General features: G+C 42.1%; 1 protein-coding gene across 4 annotated transcripts in view; it reads right to left on the bottom strand.

Moving 5' to 3' along the window:
* Window positions 1-17,540: 17,540 nt before the first annotated feature.
* Window positions 17,541-22,004, bottom strand: part of WBP2NL (WBP2 N-terminal like) — a 34,263-nt gene continuing 29,799 nt past the window's right edge. For 2 of the 4 annotated variants that reach the window (XM_054675584.2, XM_063807983.1), the window contains exons 7-9: window positions 20,346-20,433; window positions 19,546-19,652; window positions 17,541-17,737 (exon numbers count right to left, since the gene is read on the bottom strand). The gene's annotated coding sequence lies outside the window, so the exon portion shown is untranslated. The remainder of the gene's footprint in view (window positions 17,738-19,545; window positions 19,653-20,345; window positions 20,434-22,004) is intronic. The other 2 variants (XM_054675586.2, XM_054675585.2) reach the window with 2 other exon arrangements.

Below are 22,004 nucleotides of genomic sequence, written 5' to 3'. Positions count from 1 at the left end.
GGGTTCATGCCATTCTCCTGCCTCAGCCTCCTGAGTAGCTAGGACTACAGGTGCCCGCCACCACGCCCGGCTAATTTTTTGTATTTTTAGTAGAGACGGGGTTTCACCGTGTTAGCCAGGATGGTCTCGATCTCCTGACCTTGTGATCCGCCCACCTTGGCCTCCCAAAGTGCTAGGATTACAGGAATGAGCCACCGTGCCCGGCCTCCTATGTTATCTTCTAGAATTTTTATAGCTTAGTGTTTTACAATTAGGTCTATATTGAGTTAATTTTTATGAAAAGTGTAAAGTCTGTGTCTAGATTTTTTTTTCTTTTGGGATATGAATGTCCAATTGCGCTAGCACCACTTGGGAAGACTATCCTTTCTCCATTGAATTACCTGGGTCCCTTTGTAAAAAATGTTGGCTATATTTGTGCGGTACATTCTGGACTCTTCTGTTCCACTAATCTACTTGTCTACTGCTTTGCTAATACCACATTGTCTTGATTACTATAACTTTACAGCAAGTCTTAAGGATCAGTCCTTTGACTTTGTTCTTTTCAGTATTGTGTTGGTCATTTGTGAACAAAGTAGGTTTTTCCTTCATTCTGAATATATATGCCTTTTATTTCCTTTCCTTATCTTACTGGATTAGCCAGAACTTCCAACAGGAGGTTCAATAGAATAGGAATAATGAGAGGGGACATTGCCTTGTTCCTGATCTTAGCAAGAAAGCATCTCATTTGCCACCACAGAGTTTTATGACACCTGTAGGGTTTTTAGTTTTTGGACAGATGTTTTTTATCAAGCTGAGGATATTCCCCTCTATTCCTAGTTTGCTGAGGGTGTTTGTTTGTTTGTTTGTTTGTTTTTTAAGACCGAGTCTCGCTCTGTCACCCAGGCTGGAGTACAGTGGCGCGATCCTGACTCACTGCAAGCTCCGCCTCCCGGGTTCACACCATTCTCCTGCCTCAGCCTCCAGAGTAGCTGGGACCACAGGCGCCCACCACCATGCCCGGCTAGTTTTTTGTATTTTTTTTAGTAGAGACGGGGTTTCACCATGTTGGCCAGGATGGTCTCGATCTCCTGACCTCGTGATCCACCTGCCTCAGCCTCCCAGAGTGCTGGGATTACAGGCGTGAGCCACCGTGCCCGGCCTGCTGAGGCTTTTTATCATGAAGAGAAGCTAGATTTTTTAAGTGCTTTTCCTGTATCTATTGATATGATATTTTTCTTCTTTTTTTTTTTTTGAGATGGAGTCTCGCTCTGTTGCCAGGCTGGAGTGCAGTGGCACAATCCCGGCTCACTGCAACCTCTGCGTCCCCGGTTCAAGTCATTCTCCTGCCTCAGCCTCCCGAGTAGCTGGGATTACAGGTGTGCACCACCACGCCTGGCTAATTTTTGTACTTTTAATAGACACGGGGTTTCACCATGTTGGCCAGGATGGTCTTGATCTCTTGACCTTGTGATCTGCCCGCCTCGGCCTCCCAAAGTGCTGGGATTACAGGTGTGAGCCACCGCACCCAGCCTATTTTTCTTCTTTAGATTGTTGATGTGATGAATTATATTAATTTCAAATGTTGAAACTGCTCTGCACACCTGGATAAATTCTACTTGGTCATGGTGTATTTTTAATATATTCTTGGATTCCGTTTATTAATATTTTGTTTTGAGGATTTTTGCATCTATGTTTATGAGAGATACTGGTCTGCGGATTTTCTTTCTTAAAATATATTGACTGGTTTTAGGCTGGGTGAGGTGGCTTACGCCTATAATCCCAGCACTTTGGGAGGCCGAGGCGGGCGGACCACAAGGTCAGGAGATCAAGACCATCCTGGCTAACACGGTGAAACCTCGTCTCTTCTAAAAATATAAAAAGTTAGCCAGGTGTGGTGGCGTGTGCCTGTAGTCCCAGCTGCTGGGGAGGCTGAGGCAGGAGAATGGCGTGAACCCGGGAGGCGGAGCTTGCAGTAAGCTGAGATGGCGCCACTGCACTCCAGCCTGGGCAACAGAGTGAGACTCTGTGTCAAAAAAAAAAAAAAAAAAATTTGATTGGTTTTTTTTGGGAGGCGGGGGGTTTTTTGTTGTTGTTTTTGAGATGAGACTTGCTCTGTGCAGTGGCGTGATCTCAGCTCACTGCAACCTCCGCCTCCCAGGTTCAAGTGATTCTCCTGCCTCAGCCTCCCGAGTAGCTGGGATTACAAGCGCCCGACACAACACCAAGCTAATTTTTGTACTTTGGTTTCACCATGTTGGCCAGGCTGGTCTCGAGGCATGAGCCACCACATCTGGCCATGGTTCTGGTATTTACATAGTTTTGGTGTCAGAGAATGAGTCAGCAAGTGTTTCTCTCTGCTCCGATTTTCTTTTTTTTTTTTTTTTTTTTGAGCTTGAAAATAAATCTTTATTTTCAGTTATTACCCACCAGTAAGAGAAAGTTAGGTTCACAGTTTTAGCTCTTGACACAAAGTGAACTAGGAGGCAAATTTATATATCCATCAGATACAACTAATGGACCAACTTTTTAAGTTCAGGCTATCTTGAAAGCTTGCAACATACCAGATATTGCTATGTTGTCTCTCACGACAGCAATGGATGACACTGAGAAGTTGTGTTTTGAATAGCAGGTGTTTTCTATAGTATGTTGCTGGAAATCAAGAGATTTATAAACATGCTGCATGTTTGGAAATGAGTTAGATACCTGAAAAGTCTAAACACACTGATTTAGGAGTGTATATGTTGTCATCTCAAGAGGGGTCAATAGTTCCTATGGACTAAATTAATCTCTGGGTAGCACGTATGTTTGTAAATATAAAATTATATTAGACATTAGCACCAGTGCAGAACATGCTCAGCATCGTAAGATCCAAAACACCAGGAAGTTTATCCATCATTAAAAACAATTACCTCCTTCCTAAAATGTCAGAAGAGTACGTCACTGAGATTAACAAATCTAATCCAAAAAAGTAACTCTTATAACATAAAATTTCTCCTTTAGAAGTATATGTGAGAACCAATCAGCTAAATAGAAATGTTTAAGATTGAAGATGTCCAATATTTTTAAAATGGGACATTACCATATACAGGTAGAACATTTCTAAAAATGATGGACAAACAATTCTTAAAACTTTTTAAAAAATTTCTTCACTGTTTATCAATAAATGTGGCAGAATAAAAGACAATCCTAGAAAAATTTTTTTATTCATCATTCTATGTGTGTTTTAGTAAGTGGTGATGCTCCCATTATAGGAATCTATTATTAACCTAATTTTCTAATGGAGGAAGAGAGAAAAGATAATTACCACTTTCTGTGGAATACTCAACTTAGGACCAAATAATAACAATCTAGGAAATTTAGAAACAGTAAAGATTTTTGGTTTATATTTCATGGATAGTGCTGCTGTTCCAACCTTATAAAGTAAAGCTGTCTGATTCCCAAATTCCAAAAATTAAAATACTCCCCGCCTCACCCTACCAACCAGTGAGTGCCCTTTGGTTTTTGTTTGTTTTAGAACAAAGAAGGTTAAATGGTTGCTGATTATGGATGTACCATTTTGATTCTGGGACCTTTCACACACAGAAATCATACCAAATGGCCAGACACTTATTTTACAAAACAGTTTAAATATTACACATTGGCCAAATCAACTTATTCCACCCACCCTGGTGGAGGGGGAGAAAAAACCCATACCTATAAAACTACTTCACTTGACAGGATGTGTCTATCAACAATAAGTAGCTTAAACAACTTTCACCAATTAAGATGTCTAGTTTAGATTTTAAAATGGGAAAGTCAAGCATTTTAAAAGTAAATATAGTTGAAAATGTAAATCAGTTGTAATTTGAACCTTAATGAACCATGCAAGTCTCTCCTCCTATTTTCTGGAACATATTGAATTTACCAGTGAACTCACCTGAGCCTGCTGCTTTATTTTTTGGAAGGTTATTAATTATTGACTCAATTTTTAAAATACATATAGGACAATTGAGATTGTCTGTTTTTTCTTGTGTGAGTTTATCTTTCAAGGAATTAGTCCATTTCATCTAGGTTATCGAATTTGTGGGCAGAGAGTTGTTCACAATATTCCTTATAATCCTTGTAATGCCCATGGGATCAACAGTGATTTTTCTCTTTGATTTCTATGAAATTTCACTTCACAGAAATTTGTCCTTTTTCCTTAGTTAGCCTGGCGAGAGGTTGTTTTTTGTTTGTTTGTTTGTTTTGTTTTTTGTTTTGTTTTTGAGACAGTCTCGCTCTGTCGCCCAGGCTGGAGTGCAGTGGCATGATCTGGGCTCACTGCAAGCTCCGCCTCCTGGGTTCACGCCATTCTCCTGCCTCAGCCTCCAGAGTAGCTGGGACTACAGGTGCCCACCACCATGCCCGGCTAGTTTTTTGTATTTTTTTTAGTAGAGACGGGGTTTCACCATGTTGGCCAGGATGGTCTCGATCTCCTGACCTCGTGATCCGCCCGCCTCGGACTCCCAAAGTGCTGGGATTACAGGCGTGAGCCACCGCGCCCGGCCGAGGTTTTAAAATTTTATTGATTTTAGGCTGGGCATAGTGGCTCATGCTCCTAATCCCAGTGCTTTGGGAGACTGAGACAAGAGGATTGATTAAGGCCAGGAGTTCAAGACCAGACCGGGCAACATACTGAGATGCCCATCTCTCTTAAAAAAATAAAAATAAATAAAGAAATAAATAAATAAATAAAAATTAGCCAGGTGTGGCATGTGCCTGTAGTCCCAGCTATTCAGGAGGCTGCGGCAGGAGGATCAACTTGAGCCCAGGAGTTCCTAGTTACAGTGAGCTATGATTAAGCCACTGCACTCCAGCCTGGGTGACAGAGTGACATCCATCTCTACAAAATAAATTTTTAAAAATTTATTTTTTGAAACACAGTCTCTGTCACCCATGCTGGAATGCAGTGGCATGAACATGGCCCACTGTAGCCTTGACTTCCTGGGTTCAAGCAATCTTCCTGCCTCAGCCTCCCCAGTAGCTGGGACTACAGGCACACACCACCATGTCCAGTGAAAGTTTTTTATTATTTGTAGAGACAGGGTCTCCCCTCGTTGCCCAGGCTAGTCTCGAACTCCTGGGCTTAAGCAATCCTCCTGCCTTGGCTTCCCAAAATGCTGGGATTACAGGCATGAGCCACTGTACCTAGCCAAAACCAAAATTTTTATTGATCTTTTCAAAGAACGAAATTTGGTTTTGTTGATTTTCTCTATTAATTCCTGCTATGGCTTGAATGTTTGTCCCCTCTGAAACTCATGTTGAAACTGAATCCCCAGTGGGGCTGTATTGAAAGGTAAGGCCAGCTGGTCGCGGTGGCACATGCTTATAATCTCGGCATTTTGGGTGGCTGAAGTGGGAGGATCGCTTCAGGCCAGGAGTTCAAGACCAGCCTAGTCAACATAACGAGACCTTGTCTGTAGAGATAAAAAAAAAAAAATTTTTTTAAATTAGCCGGACATAGTGACACATGCCTGGTGGGATAGGGACAGGGATGGATAGAAAGCATTCTAGGCACAGACTTGGTGAAATAGGAGAGCAAGGCACATTTGGGTAACTCTTCTCCAAACAGAAAAGACAACTATTGCCTCTCTGAGGCAACAGAGAAGGAAATCTTTTCTTTGGTTAACAACTTAAAACTCTAGCTGCAGGGCGGGCGAGGTGACTCACGCCTGTAATCCCAGAACTTTGGGAGGCCAAGGTGGGTGGATCACTTGAGGCCAGTAGTTCAAGACCAGCCTGGCCAATATGATGAAACACTGTCTATACAAAAATACAAAAAATTAGCCAGGTATGATGGCAGTTCCCTATAATCCCAGCTATTCGGGAGACTGAGGCAGGAGAATCGCTTGAACCTGGGAGGTGGAGATTGCAGTGAGCTTAGATCGCACCACTGCACTCTAGCCTGGGCAACAGAGCAAGACTCCATCTCAAAAAAAAAAAAAAATCTAGCTCCAGTAGTTTTGGCTAGCGTGTCAAAGATTGTTGAAAGAACATTTGGACTTTAAAAGCAATTTGCTTCTCCTCAGTTGTGCACATGCATGCAGCTGATCCAGAATGGTTGCTGGCCCTTCCCTCCATGCACATGCCTACAACTGGCCCTTAAATTCACAAGGATGCACACTACCAACCCCACAGCTACACACACACATAACTGCCACTGTGTGTGTGCCTAGAGTCGACTCCAGCCTCTACTGTTGGTCCTGGCCTTCACCACAATATATGCCCAAATCTGGCCATTGCCATCACACATGTGCCAGCAGCTGGCTCCCACAACTGAGCATATACACACCACCAGCCCTAGCCCCACACCAACAACTTGTTCCAGTCCCTTGCTGCTGCACCTGGAAGCATTGCTGAGAACTTCAACAGCCCTTGCAGCCACTGTAGGCCCCCACACCTCTTGTCTCCAAGGACCACACAGTTGCTGACATCACAGACCCAGCTCCCTGAGCCAATAAAACACTGTACTGCTCCATGAACCTGGAGCTGCCACATGCCCCCACACTTTGTGGAGGACCACTAGAACCAATGCCATGGCACACTGCAGCATGCTGCCCACCCACTCCTGAGGAGTGAAAGTCTTTCCTTACCAAAGCTACTCTATAAAACCTAGAAGAGATGGATTGCTTCTTCTCCTTTTTTTTTTTTTTTTTTTCTTGACTCACTGCAACCTCTGCCTCCTGGGCTCAAGGGATCCTCCTACCTTAGCCTCCTGAGTAGCTGGGACTACAGGTGTATACCACCACGCCTGGCTAATTTTTGTATCTTCTTTGGTAGAGACAGGGTTTCACCATGTTGCCCAAGCTGGTCATCTCAAACTGCTGGGCTCAAGTGATCTGCCCACCTTGGCCTCCCAAAGTGCTGGAGTTGCAGGCATGGGCCACCATACCCAGCCAATGATTACTTCTCTAAATGTGCAAACACCTATGCAAGGCTAGAAGGATCACAAGGAATCAGGGAAACATGACAACACCAAAGGAAGAAAATAAGCTTCTAGTAAATAATCCAAAGAGATGGATATCCATGAACCGCCTGATAAAAAATTCACAATAATTGTTTTAGAGAAATTCCACAAACTACAAGAGAACACAGATAAACAATTTAATGAAATCAGGAAAAGAATACAAGAATGAAATGAGAAGTTCAGCAAAGATAGAGAAAAATTAAAAAGAAACATTCTGGAGCTGAAGAATATAATGACTGAACTACAAAATGCAATACAGAACTTCAGAAGATGACTCAAGTAGAAGAAAGAATCTGCAGACTCAAAAACAGGTTGTTTGAAATTATCTAATTGGAGGAGAAAAGAGAAAAAAGAACTAAAATGTATGAAGAAAGCTTATAGGATTTATGAGACACTATCAAGTGAACTAATATACACATTATGGGGTTATGAGATGAAGAAGAGAGAGAGAAGGAAGTAGAAAGTGTATTTGAAGAAATAACTAAAAAGATTCCCAAATCTTTGGAAAGAAATAGACATCCAGACTGAAGAAGCCCATAGGATCCCAAATAGGTTGAACACAAGTCTACAACAAGACACATCACAACGAAACTGTTAAAATCAAAAAATTTTGAAAGATGCAAGAAAAAAGCAACTTGTCATTCAAGGGAATCCCTATGAGACTATCAGCAGATTTCTCCACAAAAATTTTGTAGGCCAGGAAAGAATGGGATAATATGTTCCAAATATTGACATAAAATGGCAACCAAGAATACTATACCCTGCAAAGCTATCCTTTAAAACTGAAAGAGAGATAGTCTTTCCCACATAAACAAAAACTGAGTTGGTCACCATTAGACCTGTCTTACAAGAAATGCTTAAGGGATTTCTTCAAATGGAATTTAAAACATGCTAATCAGCAATGTGAAAGCATAAATCTCACAGGCAAAGGTAAATATAGTCAAATACAAAATAATATAACACTGTAATGGTGGTGCCCAATTTACCCATAACACTACAAAAGTTGAAAAATAAAAATATCAAGAATAACTATAACCAAAAAAATTTGGTAATAGAGTCACAATATAAAAAGAAGTAAACTCTGACTTGAAGAGTACATAGTGGAGGGGAGTATGAGTGTAAAGTTATTGTATGCAATTGAATTTAAGTTATCATTAAATAGATGGTCGTAACTGAAAGAAAATGTAGCCAGGTATGGTGGCTCATGATTGTAATCCCAGCATTTTGAAAGGCCAAGGCAGGTGGATCACTTGAGATCAGGAGTTCGAGACCAGCATGGCCAACATGGCAAAACCTCATCTCTACTTAAAATTCAAAAATTAGCCAGGCGTGGTAGCACGCACCTGTAGTCCCAGCTTCTCAGGAGGCCGAGGCACGAAAATCACTTGAACCCGGGAGGTGGAGGTTGCAGTGAGCCGAGATCATGCCACTGCACTCCAGCCTAGGTGACAGAGTGAGACTCCATTAAATAAAATAAAATAAATAAATGAAATGAAATAAAATATATATACAAGCCTCATAGGAACCACAAAGAAAAACCCTGTAGTATATACACGAAAGATATAGACAAAGAAGAATGAAAGCAAACCAAAAAATCATCAAATAACAAAAGAAGAAAGGAAGAAAACAAAAGAGCTGCAAAACAGATTGAAAACAATTAACAGAATGGCAATATTAAGTCCTCACCTACCAATAAATACTTTAAATGTAAATGGATTAACCCCCCCCAATCAAAAAGCATAGGGTAGCTTAATGGATTTAAAAAAAAATCCAGTAATATACTGTCTACAAAAGGCTTACTTTAGCTATAAAGACACTCAGACTAAAGGTGAAGGGATAGAAAAAGATACTCCATGCAAATGGTAACCAAAAGAGAGCAAAAGTGGCTATACTTTTATCAGACAAAACAGACTTTTTTTTTTTTTTTTTTTTTAAAGACAGAACCTCGCCCTGTTGCCAGGCTGGAGTGCAGTGGCATGATCTCGGCTCACTGTAACCTCTGCCTCCTGGGTTCAAGTGATTCTCCTGCCTCAGCCCCCCAAGTAGCTGGGACTACAGGTGTGTGCCACCACGCCCAGCTAATTTATATATTTTTAGTAGAGATGGGGTTTCACCATGTTGGCCAGGATGGTCTCACTCTCTTGACCTCGTGATCTGCCTGCCTCAGCCTCCCCTCCCAAAGTGCTGGGATTACAGGCGTGTGCCACCGTGCCCAGCCAAAACAGACTTTTAAGTCCAAAACTGTTACTAGGCACAAAGAAAGTCATATAATGATAAAAGTTTCAATTCAACAGGAAGCTATAACAATTATAAACATGTTATGTACTGAACATCAGAGCACTTAAATATATAAATCAAATATGGACAGATATGAAGAAAGAGGTTAAAAACAATTTAATAGTAGGAGAATTCAATACTCCACTTTTAATAATGGATAGCACATTCAGGCAGACAACCAATAAAAAAACAACTGATTTGAATAACACTATACACCAAATGGACCTAACATACAGAACTTTTTAGCCAACAGCAGCAGAATACAATTTCATCTCAAGTATACATGGAACATATTCCAGGATAGGTCACATGTTAAGTCACAAAACAAGTTTTAACAAATTTAAGAAGATTGAAATAATACCTGGTATCTTCTTAGGCCACAGTGGAATGAACTAGAAATCGGTAACATAAAGAAAATAGAAAAATTCACAAATTCATAAAAACAATACACTCTTGAACAGCTGGATAAAAGAGGAAATCCAGAGAGAATTTTAAAATATCTTGAGACAAAAATAAAATTCTAACTTTCTAAAATTTACAGGAATCAGCAAAAGCCGTTCCGTAAGGGAAATGTATAGCATTAAACACCTATGTTCAAAAAGAAGAAAGATCTCGGTCAGGCGAGGTGGCTCACACACCTGTTATCCCAGCACTTTGGGAGGCCGAGGCAGGCAGATCACTTAAGGTCAGGAGTTCAAGACTAGCCTGGTGAACATGGTGAAATCTCGTCTCTACTAAAATACAAAAAATTAGCCAGGCGTGGTGGCAGGCAACTATAATCCCAGCTACTCGGGAGGCTGAGGCAGGAGAATTACTTGAACCCAGGAGGCGGAGGTTGCAGTGAGCTGAGATCGCACCATTGCACTCCAGCGTAGGCAACAGAGCAAGACTCTGTCTCAAAAAAAAAAAAGAGAGAGAGAGAAGATAGATCTCAATTAAAGAACCTAACATTGGCCAAGGCATGGTGGGAGGCCAAGGCAGGTGGATCACTTGAAGTCAAGAGTTCGAAACCAGCCTGTCCAACATAGTGAAACCCCATGTCTACTAAAAATACAAAAAATTAGCCGGGTATGGTGGCGCCTGCCTGTAGTCCCAGCTACTCTGGAGGCTGAGGCAGGAGAATCGCTTGAACCCAGGAGGCGGAGGCTGCAGTGAGCTGAGGTTGAGCCACTGCACTCCAGCTCTGGGTAACAAAACAAGACTTTATCTCGAGGAAAAAAAAAAAAAAAACCTAACTGTACAAATCAAGAAACTAGAAAAAGAGGAACAAACTCGACCCAAAGTTAGCAGAAGGACAGAAATAAGAAAAATTAGAGCAGAAATAAAATAGAGAATAGAAAAAACTAAGTTGGCTTTTTAAAAAGATCAACAAAATCAACAAGCCTTTAGCTAGATTAAAAAAGAAGATTCAAATAAATAAAATCATAAATAAGAGAGGAGACATTACAATGGATGACACAGAAATAAAAAGGATCATAAGGGACTATTATGACAACCTATATGCCAATAAATGGAATAACCTAGAAGAAATGGATAAATCCTTAGTAACACACACACTACCAAGACCAAATCAAGAAGAAACAGAAAGCCTGAGCAGACCGATAACAAAGAAGGAGTTGAATCAGTAATCAAAAACATTCCAGGCTGAGCGTAGTGGCTCACACCTATGATCACAGTACTTTGGAACGCTGAGCCAGGAGGATTGTTTGGGCTCTAGAGTTTGAGACCAGCCTAGGCAACACAGGAAGACCTCACTGATACTGGAAAAAAAAAAAAAAAAGCCTGTAATCCCAGCACTTTGGGAGGCCAAGGCGGGTGGATCACCTGAGGTCAGGAGTTCGACACCAGCCTGTCCAACATGGTGAAACCCTGTCTCTACTAAAAAAAGTACAAGAATTAGCCAGGCATGGTGGTGGGCGCCTGTAATCCCAGCTACTTGGGAGGTTGAGGCAAGAGAATTGCTTGAACCCAGGAGACGGAAATTGCAGTGAGCCGACACGGTGCCACTGCACTCCACCCTGGGCAACGGGGTGAGACTCCGTCTCAAAAAAAAAAAAAATTAGCCAGGAATGGTGGTGTGCACCTGTAGTCCCAGCTACGTAAGAGAGGCTGAGGCAGGAGGATCACCTGAGCCCAGGAGACTGAGGCTGCAGTGAGCAATGATCACACCACTGCACTGCAGCCTAGGCAACAGAGTAAGACCCTATCTCGAAAAAGAAAAAAAAAATCCAGCTGGACGCAGTGGCTCACGCCTGTAATCCCAGCACTTTGGGAGGCCGAGGTGGGTGTATCACCTGAGGTCAGGAGATCGAGACCATCCTGGCTAACACGGTGAAACCCCGTCTCTACTAAAAATACAAAAAATTAGCCAGGTGTGATGGCAGGCGCCTGTAGTCCCAGCTACTCAGGAGGCTGAGGCAGGAGAATGGCGTGAACCCAGGAGACGGAGCTTGCAGTGAGCCCAGATCACACAACTGCACTCCAGCCTGGGTGACAGAGCGAGACTTGGTCTCAAAAAAAAAAAAAAAAAATCCAACAAAGAAATGCCCAGGACCGATGGTTTCATACGCTAATTCTACCAAATACTCAAAGAACACTAGGCCTTCTTAAACTCTTCCAAAAATTAAAAAAGAGAATGCACTCCCAAACTCATTTTATCAAGTCAGCATTACCCTGATTCCAAAGCTAAAGATAACATAAGAAAATTACCAGGCAATATCCCTGATGAACATAAATGCAAAAATCGTTAATAAAACACTAGCAAACCAAATTCAACAGCACATTAAAATGATTATACAACATGATAGAGTGGGATTTATCCATAGGATACAAGGTCAGTTAACATATGAAAATCAACCAATGTAGTAAATCACAATAAGAGGAAGGAAACACAAAAAACAGATGATCACATCAGTAGACCTAGAAAAAGCATTTGACAAAAGTCAACATCCTTTCATGATAAAGACTCAACAAAACAAGTATGGAAGAAATTTACCTCAATGCAATAAAGGTCACTTATGAAATGCCCACAACTAACATCACACTCAATGGTGAAAGACTGAAAGCTTTTCTTTCCTCTAAGATACAGAACAAGGAAAGGATGCTCACTCTTATCACTGTTAATCAACATAGTACTGGAAGTCATAGCCAGGGCAATCAGGCAAGAAAAACAGAGGCTTCCAAGTCAGAAAGGAAAAAGTAAGATTATTTTTGCATGCCATGATCATATACATAGAAAACTCAAAAGACTACACACACACACACACACACACACACACACTCTCTCACTCTCTCTCTCTCTCTCTCCCCGCACCTCCCCCCGAAACTGGTAGAACTAATAAATGAATTCAGTAAAGTTTCAGGACACAAAATCAACATATAAAACTCCACAGCATCTCTATATACCAAAGATGAACTATCTGAAAGGGAAATTAAGAATGCAACCTCATTTACTTTAGCAACAAAAATTTTAAAATACTTAGGAATTTATGGGACTCAGCAAAATAACTGACACAAATAAATAGAATAAAAACACAAATAAGTGGAAAGACATCTCATGTTCACAGATTGGAAGAATTAATATCGTCTAAGTGTCCATACTACCTAAAGCAATCTACAGATTCAATGCAATCCCTATCAAAATCCCAATTGCACTTTTTACAAAAATAGAAAAAAAAATCCTAAAATTCATATGGAACTACAAAAAACCCTGAATAGCCAAAGCAATTTTGAACAAGAACAAAAAGCTGGAGATATCACACTTCCTGACTACAAATTATCTATCTTACAAAGCTATCACCAAAATAGTATGGTGCTGGCATAAAAACAGACACAGACAAAATGGAACAGAACAGAGAACCCAGAAATAAACTCACATATTAATGAACAACTTACTTTGACAAGGGTGCTAAGAACACACAATCGGGAAAGGATAATCTGTTCAATAAACAGTACTGGAAAAACCGGATATCTACACACACACACACACACACACACACAAATGAAATCTGACCTCATCTCATACTACACAACAATCAACTCAAATAGACAAAAGGCTCAAATGTAAAACTTGAAACTGCAAAATTCCTCGAAGAAAACATTGGGAAAACCTTGACATTGGTCTTGTAATAATTTTCTCAATATGACACCAAAAGCACAGGCAATGAAAGAAAAAATAGACAAGTGGGATTACATCAAACTAAAAAGCTTCTGCAGAGCAGAAGAAATAATCCAAAAAATGAAAAGGCAACCTACAGAATGGGAAAATAATGTTTGGAAACTATATAGCTGATAAGGGATTAATATCCAAAATATATAAGGAACTCATACAACTCAATGCTAAAAATACAAATAACTGGATTAAAAAATGGGCAAAGAACCAAAATAGACAGTTCTCAAAAACGGAAATTCAGATGGCCAATAAGCATATGAAAATGTGTTCAACATTTGTAATCATCAGGTAAATGCAGATCAAAACCACAATGAGATATCACTTCACACCTTTTAGGCTATTATCAAAAAGATAAAAGATAACAAATGTTGTCAAGGATGTGGAGAAAAGAGAACCCTTGTACACTGCTGTTAGGAATATACATTCATACAGCCATTATGGAAAAAGTATGAAGGTTCCCCAAAAATTAAAAATAGAACACATGGCCGGGCACGGTGGCTCACGCCCGTAATCCCAGCACTTTGGGAGGCCGAGGCAGGGAGATCACAAGGCCAAGAGATCAAGACCATCCTGGCTAACATGGTGAAACCCCATCTCTACTAAAAGTAAAAAAAATTAGCCGGGCATGGTGGCAGACGCCTGTGGTCCCAGCTGCTCGGGAGGCTGAGGCAGGAGAATGGTGTGAACCCAGGAGGCAGAGCTTGCAGTGAGCCCAGATCACGCCACTGCACTCCAACCTGGGCGACAGAGCGAGACTTGGTCTCAAAGAAAAAAAAAATAGAACATATGATCAAACAATCCTATAGGATAGTAAAGGGATATCTGTACTCCCATTGTTCACTGTAGCATTTTGCACAACAGTCAAGATATGGAAACAACCTAAATGTCCTTCAGTGATGAACAGATAAAGAAAATGTGATTATACACACATACAAAACAGATTATTATTCAGCCTTTAAAAAAGAAAATCCTGCCATTTGTAACAAAATGAATGAAGCTGGAGGAAGTTATGTTAAACAAAATAGGCAAGACACAGAAAGAGAAATACTGCATGATCTCCCTTTTATGTAGAATCTAAAATAGTCAAACTATAGAAACAGAAAGTAGGATGGTGGTTGCCAGGGGCTGGGAAGAGGGGGAAATGGAGGATGTTGGTCAAAGGGTATAAAAATGGTAACTATATACAGGTAATAGATATGTTAATTAGTTGGAATGTGATGGTCATTTCACAATGTTTCACAAAAACATTCAGTTGTATACATTAAATATATATAATTTTTGTATGTCATAAATATTAAATTATTGCAAAATAATTTAAGAGACAAAAAAGTGATTCACCAACTGTGTTTAATAGCTACGTATTAATGATGGCAGCAGCAGGCCATCTGGAGCAGCTGCTGCCATCACGCTGGCTGCAGCAACTAGGCATGGCCAGGGCTGCATGCTCCATGGAGAAGGCAAAAGCCAGGGACAAGCACGAGACCCGCCCCTTCCAAGTTGGGGTGGGAGCTTCCTGGATGCTGCTGCAGCCACCCAAGCCATGGCTGCAGACCCAGGCATCCCTGTGCTCTCAGGGCCCAGAGGGGCAGGTGGGAGCTCCACCCTCCCAGGCACAGCTCCAGCTGCCCAAACCGTGGCTGCAGACCCAGGCATCCTTGCACTCTTGGGGGCCCAGGAAGGCCCCCCTTGTTGCGGGAAGTCAGGGACCCCAAACGGAGGGACCGGCTGAAGCCATGACAGAAGAATGTGGATTGTGAAGATTTTATGGACATTTATTAGTTCCCCAAATTAATACTTTTGTAATTTCTTATGCCTGTCTTTACTGCAGTCTCTAAACATAAATTGTAAAGATTTCATGGACACTTATCACTTCCCCAGTAAATATCCTTGTGATTTCCTATGCCTGTCTTTGCTTTAATCTCTTAATCCTGTCAGCTGAGAAGGATGTATATCGTCTCAGGACCCTGTAATAATTGCGTTAACTACATAAATGGTACAGCATATGTGTTTGAGCAATATGAAATGTGGGCACCCTGAAAAAAGAACAGGATAACAGCAATTGTTCAGGGAATAAGAGAGATAACCTTAAACTCTGACCACCGGTGAGCCGGGCAGAACAGAGCCATATTTCTCTTCTTTCAAAAGCAAATGGGAGAAATATCGCTGAATTCCTTTCTCAGCATGGAACGTCCCTGAGAAAGAGAATGCGCACCTAGGGGTAGGTCTCTGAACTGGCCCCCTTGGGGCGTACCTGTCTCTTATGGTCGAGATTGCAGAGGTGAAATAAACTCCAGTCTCCCATATCGCTCCCAAGCTTATTAGGAAGAGGAAATTCCCGCCTAATAAACTTTGGTCAGACGGGTTGATCTCAAAACCCTGTCTCCTGATAAGATGTTATCAATGACAATGGTGCCCGAAACTTCATTAGCAATGTGATCTCGCCCTGCCTCCACTTGCCTTGTGATATTCTATTACCCTGTTAAGTACTTGATGTCTGTCACCCACACCTATTCGCACACTCCCTCCCCTTTTGAAAATCCCTAATAAAAACTTGCTGGTTTTTGTGGCTTGTGGGGCATCACAGATCCTACCAATGTGTGATGTCTCCCCCGGATGCCCAGCTTTAAAATTTCTCTCTTTTGTACTCTGTCCTTTTATTTCTCAAGTCAGCCGACGCTTAGGAAAATAGAAAAGAACCTACGTGATTATTGGGGCAGGTCCCCCGATACCCCCTTGCCCTTGCAGGCATGGAAATGCCTGTTCCTACTGCCTAGCTTCTCCCTGCCTTCTCTGATCTCAGAGCAAAGTTGGGCAGTGCTGACACACCAGCCCCCTGCCGCCCTGGCCCCCTCCAGATTTTGGGCACAATGAGCATAGAAGGAAACTGAGGGGAGCTGAGGGCAGCTTGGCTTGGCACCTACAGCCTGGGTACCATCAACGGCAGGAGGCAGACAGCTTCCTGGGTAGAAGGGGATGGGTCCCTGGTGAGGTCACACCTTCAGGCCAGGGAGGGCTTGAAAGCTGGGGGCCAGGATGCCAGTCCCATGGACTGGAGTGAGAACTTGTGGTGGCTTTTCTGGGCCTGCCCATGGCCACATATGGACCAATCGATATGCATTTCTTCCCCTCTGAGGCCCATAAAATCCCTGGGCTCAGCCAGAGCTAAGCAGATGTTGGGACGACCAGCTGCAGAGAGGAGCTACCCATTCCAGGACCCCTCTCTGTTGAGAGCAGCAGACATCAGCACAATGAGCTGCAGTGAAGAGCTACCCACTCCAGGGCCTCCTCTCTGCTGAGAGCCACAGAGATGACAGGAAGACCTGCCTGCAGATAGGAGCTACCCACTCCAAGGCCTCCTCTGAGCTATTGTCACTCAATAGCTCCTGTTTGTCTTGCTCACCCTCCACTTGTCTGTGTACCTCATTCTCATTGCTCACCCTCTACTTGTCTGTGCACCTCATTGAAGAACTTTGGACCCACTAAATGAGGCTAAAAGACCTGTAACACAAACAGGGTTGAGACATGCCCCTTGCTCAACATGTTGTGGGCAAAGAGAAGAAAAGAAGAGCTGCAGCCCTTTGGGAAGCCCAGACCTGGGAGCTCTCCAAGCCAGGGCTGTGACTCCCTCTTTGGGGCCCTATGGTTCCTGGCATCTCCAAGCTTCTGGGCACCACCTTTTCCCTGGTGCCAGCTGTGGAAGCTGCTTGGAGTGCGACTGGTCCAGCTGCAGCCTCGTGGAGAGCTGGTGCCCATGCTGGTACCTGGAGCTGACCACCCCACTGCAGCAGCTGGCACATCTGACTGAAAAATAGCCAGACCCCACACTTCCCCACACACCCCTTGTCACTCCATGCAATCTCCCTTGGCAGGCATGGGATCCAGGCCGGTAGCATGAGCCAAGTGCAGCCTGCCAGGCCGGGTGGGTGGAATGAGCCCAGTGGGCCCAAGCAATACTTGGGCAGAGGTGCCACTTGTCCACAGAGGTTTCTGGCCAGAAAAGTGACACCCCAAAGATACCATAATATTAATAATTAATACCCTGTTTTATTATTTATAATAAATTCTAATTACTAAAAATTACAAGTTTCTTATATTGGCTACTAAATCATACATCTAAACTAATCAAACTGCTGGTCACATCTGTATAGACCCTTTCCCTTTGACAGAACCCCTTCTTTCTAATCCATTTAGGAAGCTTCAAAAAAAGTTTATTCTCTAGCAGTCCATGGTTGTCTGCCCCACCCTCTTCAGGCTCCAGAAGACTCTCAAGGCAAAGGCCAGGAAGAATATCGTACGTTTCACTTCCTACCTGACAATGAGGTAATCTGTGTAACAGAATAAATTTTTACATTATTAATTTGAATTGGGCTTCTACATTTTATATATATACATACATGATTTTCAAACAAGCAACCAAGTGCTAGGCAAGGAAAGCCAAGTCAACATGAAGGCAAAGGCTTTCTATTACCTTTTGGGTAAACCCAAATCCTGAGATTTGGATTAGGATAGATGCTTAAGAGATAGAGGTGATGCAGACCAACAGCACAGCTGAGAGGGCAGAATCTGGAAGTTTAAGGAATTGTCAGACTCTCAAGGATAAGGAGGCCTTTGGGGTCCTACTTCCCAGTTCTAAGGAGCAATATGGTACACAGAGTTGGATCTCTGACACCCTGGTTCTAAGCCCTACCCAAGATTCTGGGGTCCCAAGGAAACAAGCTTTTAGACTTGATGGGACTGCCAGGAATGGATAGTGGCTGTTTCAGAAGCAGTCTGATGACCAGAAGAAACTTCTCAGCATTTTGGTGCCAAATAAAATCTGGATACCTCTGCATAATCTTAGGATTTGTGAGGAGCCCACCAACAAAGCAGATGGTGGTGGGGATCTTGGTAACAGAAATAAATTTACAGAAAACAAAGACATGCAATATTTCTTGAACATATTAATCTATGGATTGAAAAATCGGCCAGGCACAGGCCGACGCCTGTAATCCCAGCACTTTGGCAGGCCGAGGCGGGTGGATCACTTGAGGTCAGGAATTCGAAACCAGCCTGGCCAACATGGTGAAACCCTGTCTCCACTAAAAACACAAAAATTAGCCGAGCATGGTGGCAGGCACCTGTCATCCCAGCTATTCAGGAGGCTGAAGCAGGAGAATCGCTTGAACCTGTGGGGCAAAGGTTGCAGTGAGCCGAGATCGCGCCACTGCACTCCAGCCTGGGGGACAGAGCCAGACTCTATCTTGAAAAAAAAAAAACCAAAAAAGAGGAAAATCACACCAACTATATGTTTTTCTCCTGATATCTCAGGATAGCTGAGCCAGGAAGGTTCTGCTCCAGCAGGCTGGGGAGCATCCACTTACCCATGAAAAGGAGTATTTGCAGGCTCATTTTAGGGGCCAATACCAGATAGTCCAGGACTAAAAGGTCTTCTTATTTCTATCCCTTTATATTTCTAATAGGAAATGAAAGAGTAGACAACAGAGTATAGTTTCTGTATTGCAGCTGGGGAAGAGACATGAAGAGTGGAATCCACCAGCACAGTGAGTGAGTCAGAAAGAAAGTACTCAAAATGTCAGTGAGGAGCTGAGGAACTCAGCACATGAGTGCTCTCAGCATGCAGAAGGCTCAGCTGAATTCTGACTGGATTTGTCCTCAGCAAAGCAAAAACCAGGGTCCTTTGAATATACAGGACACAAAGCTCTTCTTATAGAACAAATTGGACTGAGCCTTTGGGGGAAACAACTGTACCAGACAGTGGGAGCTAACTAACAGTAGGTGTGCCACGCAGCACCATGTGGGTCCAAACTGTGGCTCCACTTGGTTCTATCCTTACACAGTCACAGCCTTTGGTTGTACTGGGGCAGTTTGGTGGACCAGGTAAACAGGTACCCTTTGCACAGGAGAACATGGTGGAATTCCACCTTTAAGAAACTCGAACCTGCTACGCTTTTCAGGTAACTGGACCCCACCTCAAATCTACCTGGTACAAGTATAACTAACATGAAGAGCAGAAGAGAAGTCTAGTTTGTATTCTTTTAGAATTCTAATCCCCAAATATTTGCCAGAGATCAGTTACTCGGAAAACTTTCTGATATAAAAAAGGCCTCACCCATTCACCCTGTTCTCAACTTACCATCACATTCCAGCAGACACTGAAAAGCTGAACAAGGGAAACCTTATCCCTGCTCTAGTTGGTTGAGTCTCTCCTCCCTTCCTCTCCTTGTCACTGTTGCCCACGTACTGTAGTTTGGAAGTAAGAAAAGAAGAAACTTAAAATATCTCATTATTTTCCTCCAAAAATTTTAGGGATAAAAGCGCCAGATCCTATGACCCATGTTTAAGATCCAATATTGCCTGGATTCCCTGTTTGGAAACTTTAGAGAGGTTTACAGCCACACTTTCCCTTTTCACTTCTTCCCTTCATGCCAGTTGCCTGGGCAAAGTGGCTGTCCCTGTGTTTTGACATTCCAGCTTCCTAGACCCATAACTCTATCCCAGTAATTTCTGAGAGGAAGCAGCAGCTACTTTCTATATATTTTATCTTCAAGATGTCCCACCCTGCTTTCTGTAAATTGGACATAAAGCTCTTTTACTTGGAATGGGAGGAAGAATGGTCTTTTGACTTGTCTTCATTTTTGGAAAGAGCTTTAAGGTCTAGCATACTCCAGATACCTGAAGTCCATTCTAATTCTAATATCCCATAATTCCAGAAAGTGTTTCTCAGTTTCTTCCATTGAACAAAATGTTTACTGAATATTCTAAAATCAAATAATTTTGAAAAAACTGTAAATTTTGAAAATCTCTCCTTCTTGGAGATTTTGTCCATTAGTATAGTCAAGGCTCTAAGAAGTAGTAAAGAAACCAGTTTTCTTGTCTTTTTCAATTATATTTAACCCAGTTACTCCATTTCACATAAAACCCATTAATATCTACCTGACTTCCTTAAGAAAGGCTGTCCTTGAGAACATGGGAGCATCTGGTTTCCTAATTTTCACTATGCAGATCAATCAATGACTCTAAGCTGTGTTAAGGAAAGCATTTAAAACTTTTAAAAAGCTCCATATACAAAGAAGTTAATCACGAAGTTGTAATAACAAAAACCTGGAAACAGTTCAAATACCTTAAAAGAGGGACTGAGAAAATACGTTATGGTGTAATTGTGTCACAGAATATTATGTGGTCGCTAACAATATTTACAAGCATTTCTTCAAAACCTATGAAAATGTAAAATATCTGGTGAAACATTATATAGCATGATTTCAACTACATATAAGAAATATGCATAGAAGGCCAGGCGCAGTGGCTCATGCCTGTAATCCCAGCACTTCAGGAGGCTGAGACAGGAGGATTGCTTGAGGCCAGGAGTTCAAGACCAGCCTGGCCAACATGGCCAGAACCCATCTCTATAAAAATAAAAAAAATTAGCTGGGCATGGTTTTACCTGCCTGTAATCCCAGCTACTCAGGAGGTTGAGGCACGAGAATTGCCTGAACCTGGGAGGTGGAGGTTGCAGTGAGCCAAGATTGTGCCACTGCACTCCAGCCTGGGTGATAAAGCAAGACTCTGTCTCAAAAAAAAAAAAATGCATAGAAAATATATTGATTTAAATGTCTTCTGGGTCAAGTGCACACCACAACACCTGGCTTTTTTTTTTTTTTTTTTTTTTTTTTCCTAGAGACAGGGTCTCGCCATATTGCCCAAGCTGGTCTTGAACTGGCCTCAAGTGATTCTCCCACCTTATCCTATCAAAGTGCAAAGTGCTGGGATTACAGGCAACGTGCCACCACACCTGGCTACTAATGTGTTTTTAAGGCCTCCCTTTTAGGTGGCTTGATGAGCCTACAGTAAGATAAGGAAAGGCCAATGAAATTAAGAACTTTGCCTACCTTGCCAGAGTGGGAGAATGGTGAGCTCTGAAGGGGCTGAAAGCCTTGAAACAGTCTAGAATAGTGGTCCTCAGCAGGGATGGTACTGCCCCCCAGGGAGCAATTAGGAAATAAGTGGGAGCATTTTTGGTTATCCCAATTAGAGGCCATTATTGGCACTTAATGGGTGAGGAGTCGAAGATGAGAGACATCCTGAAACGTACAGGGCGGTACCTTAATTGTCCTATGTCTCCTGACTTTCAAATGGCTCTCCAGCCAGTGATGTAGGTGAAGCATGTTTATAATCATTTGAGCCTACAGCCTAACTCTGTTTTATATGACTTTAATATATACAGAAATTTTCAGGAATTCAACCACTGTGTAAATCAAGGGAAGACTACACTTTGTTTTATTTGGAAAATTTTCAAAGGTTGTTCACCATTTTGGAGAACAATATTGCCAATAGCAATGGAATTCAAGTCACCAAAGCAACATATTCATATCAGTTAGCATTTCTAATCTTTATACCTATGGTGACTATGTATATGGGAGTGAACCCTTGATTACTTCAGTATGTCTTCTAGTGTGGTAGAATCTGAGCATTTATATATTAAAACACTTAAAATTTTACTACAAACTCCTTTTATTTCCTCTATCACATTTATGGCCTATTAATTTTGGTTGAAATGGTGTGGAATCATATGCAATTATCCACAAACTTCATTGA

This window comes from Pan troglodytes, chromosome 23 (assembly GCF_028858775.2).
Source record: "Pan troglodytes isolate AG18354 chromosome 23, NHGRI_mPanTro3-v2.0_pri, whole genome shotgun sequence".
In the NCBI taxonomy this organism is placed as follows: domain Eukaryota; kingdom Metazoa; phylum Chordata; class Mammalia; order Primates; family Hominidae; genus Pan; species Pan troglodytes.
The sequence above is the reverse complement of the archived record's forward strand: the minus strand, read 5'-3'. Positions and strand labels throughout refer to the sequence as shown.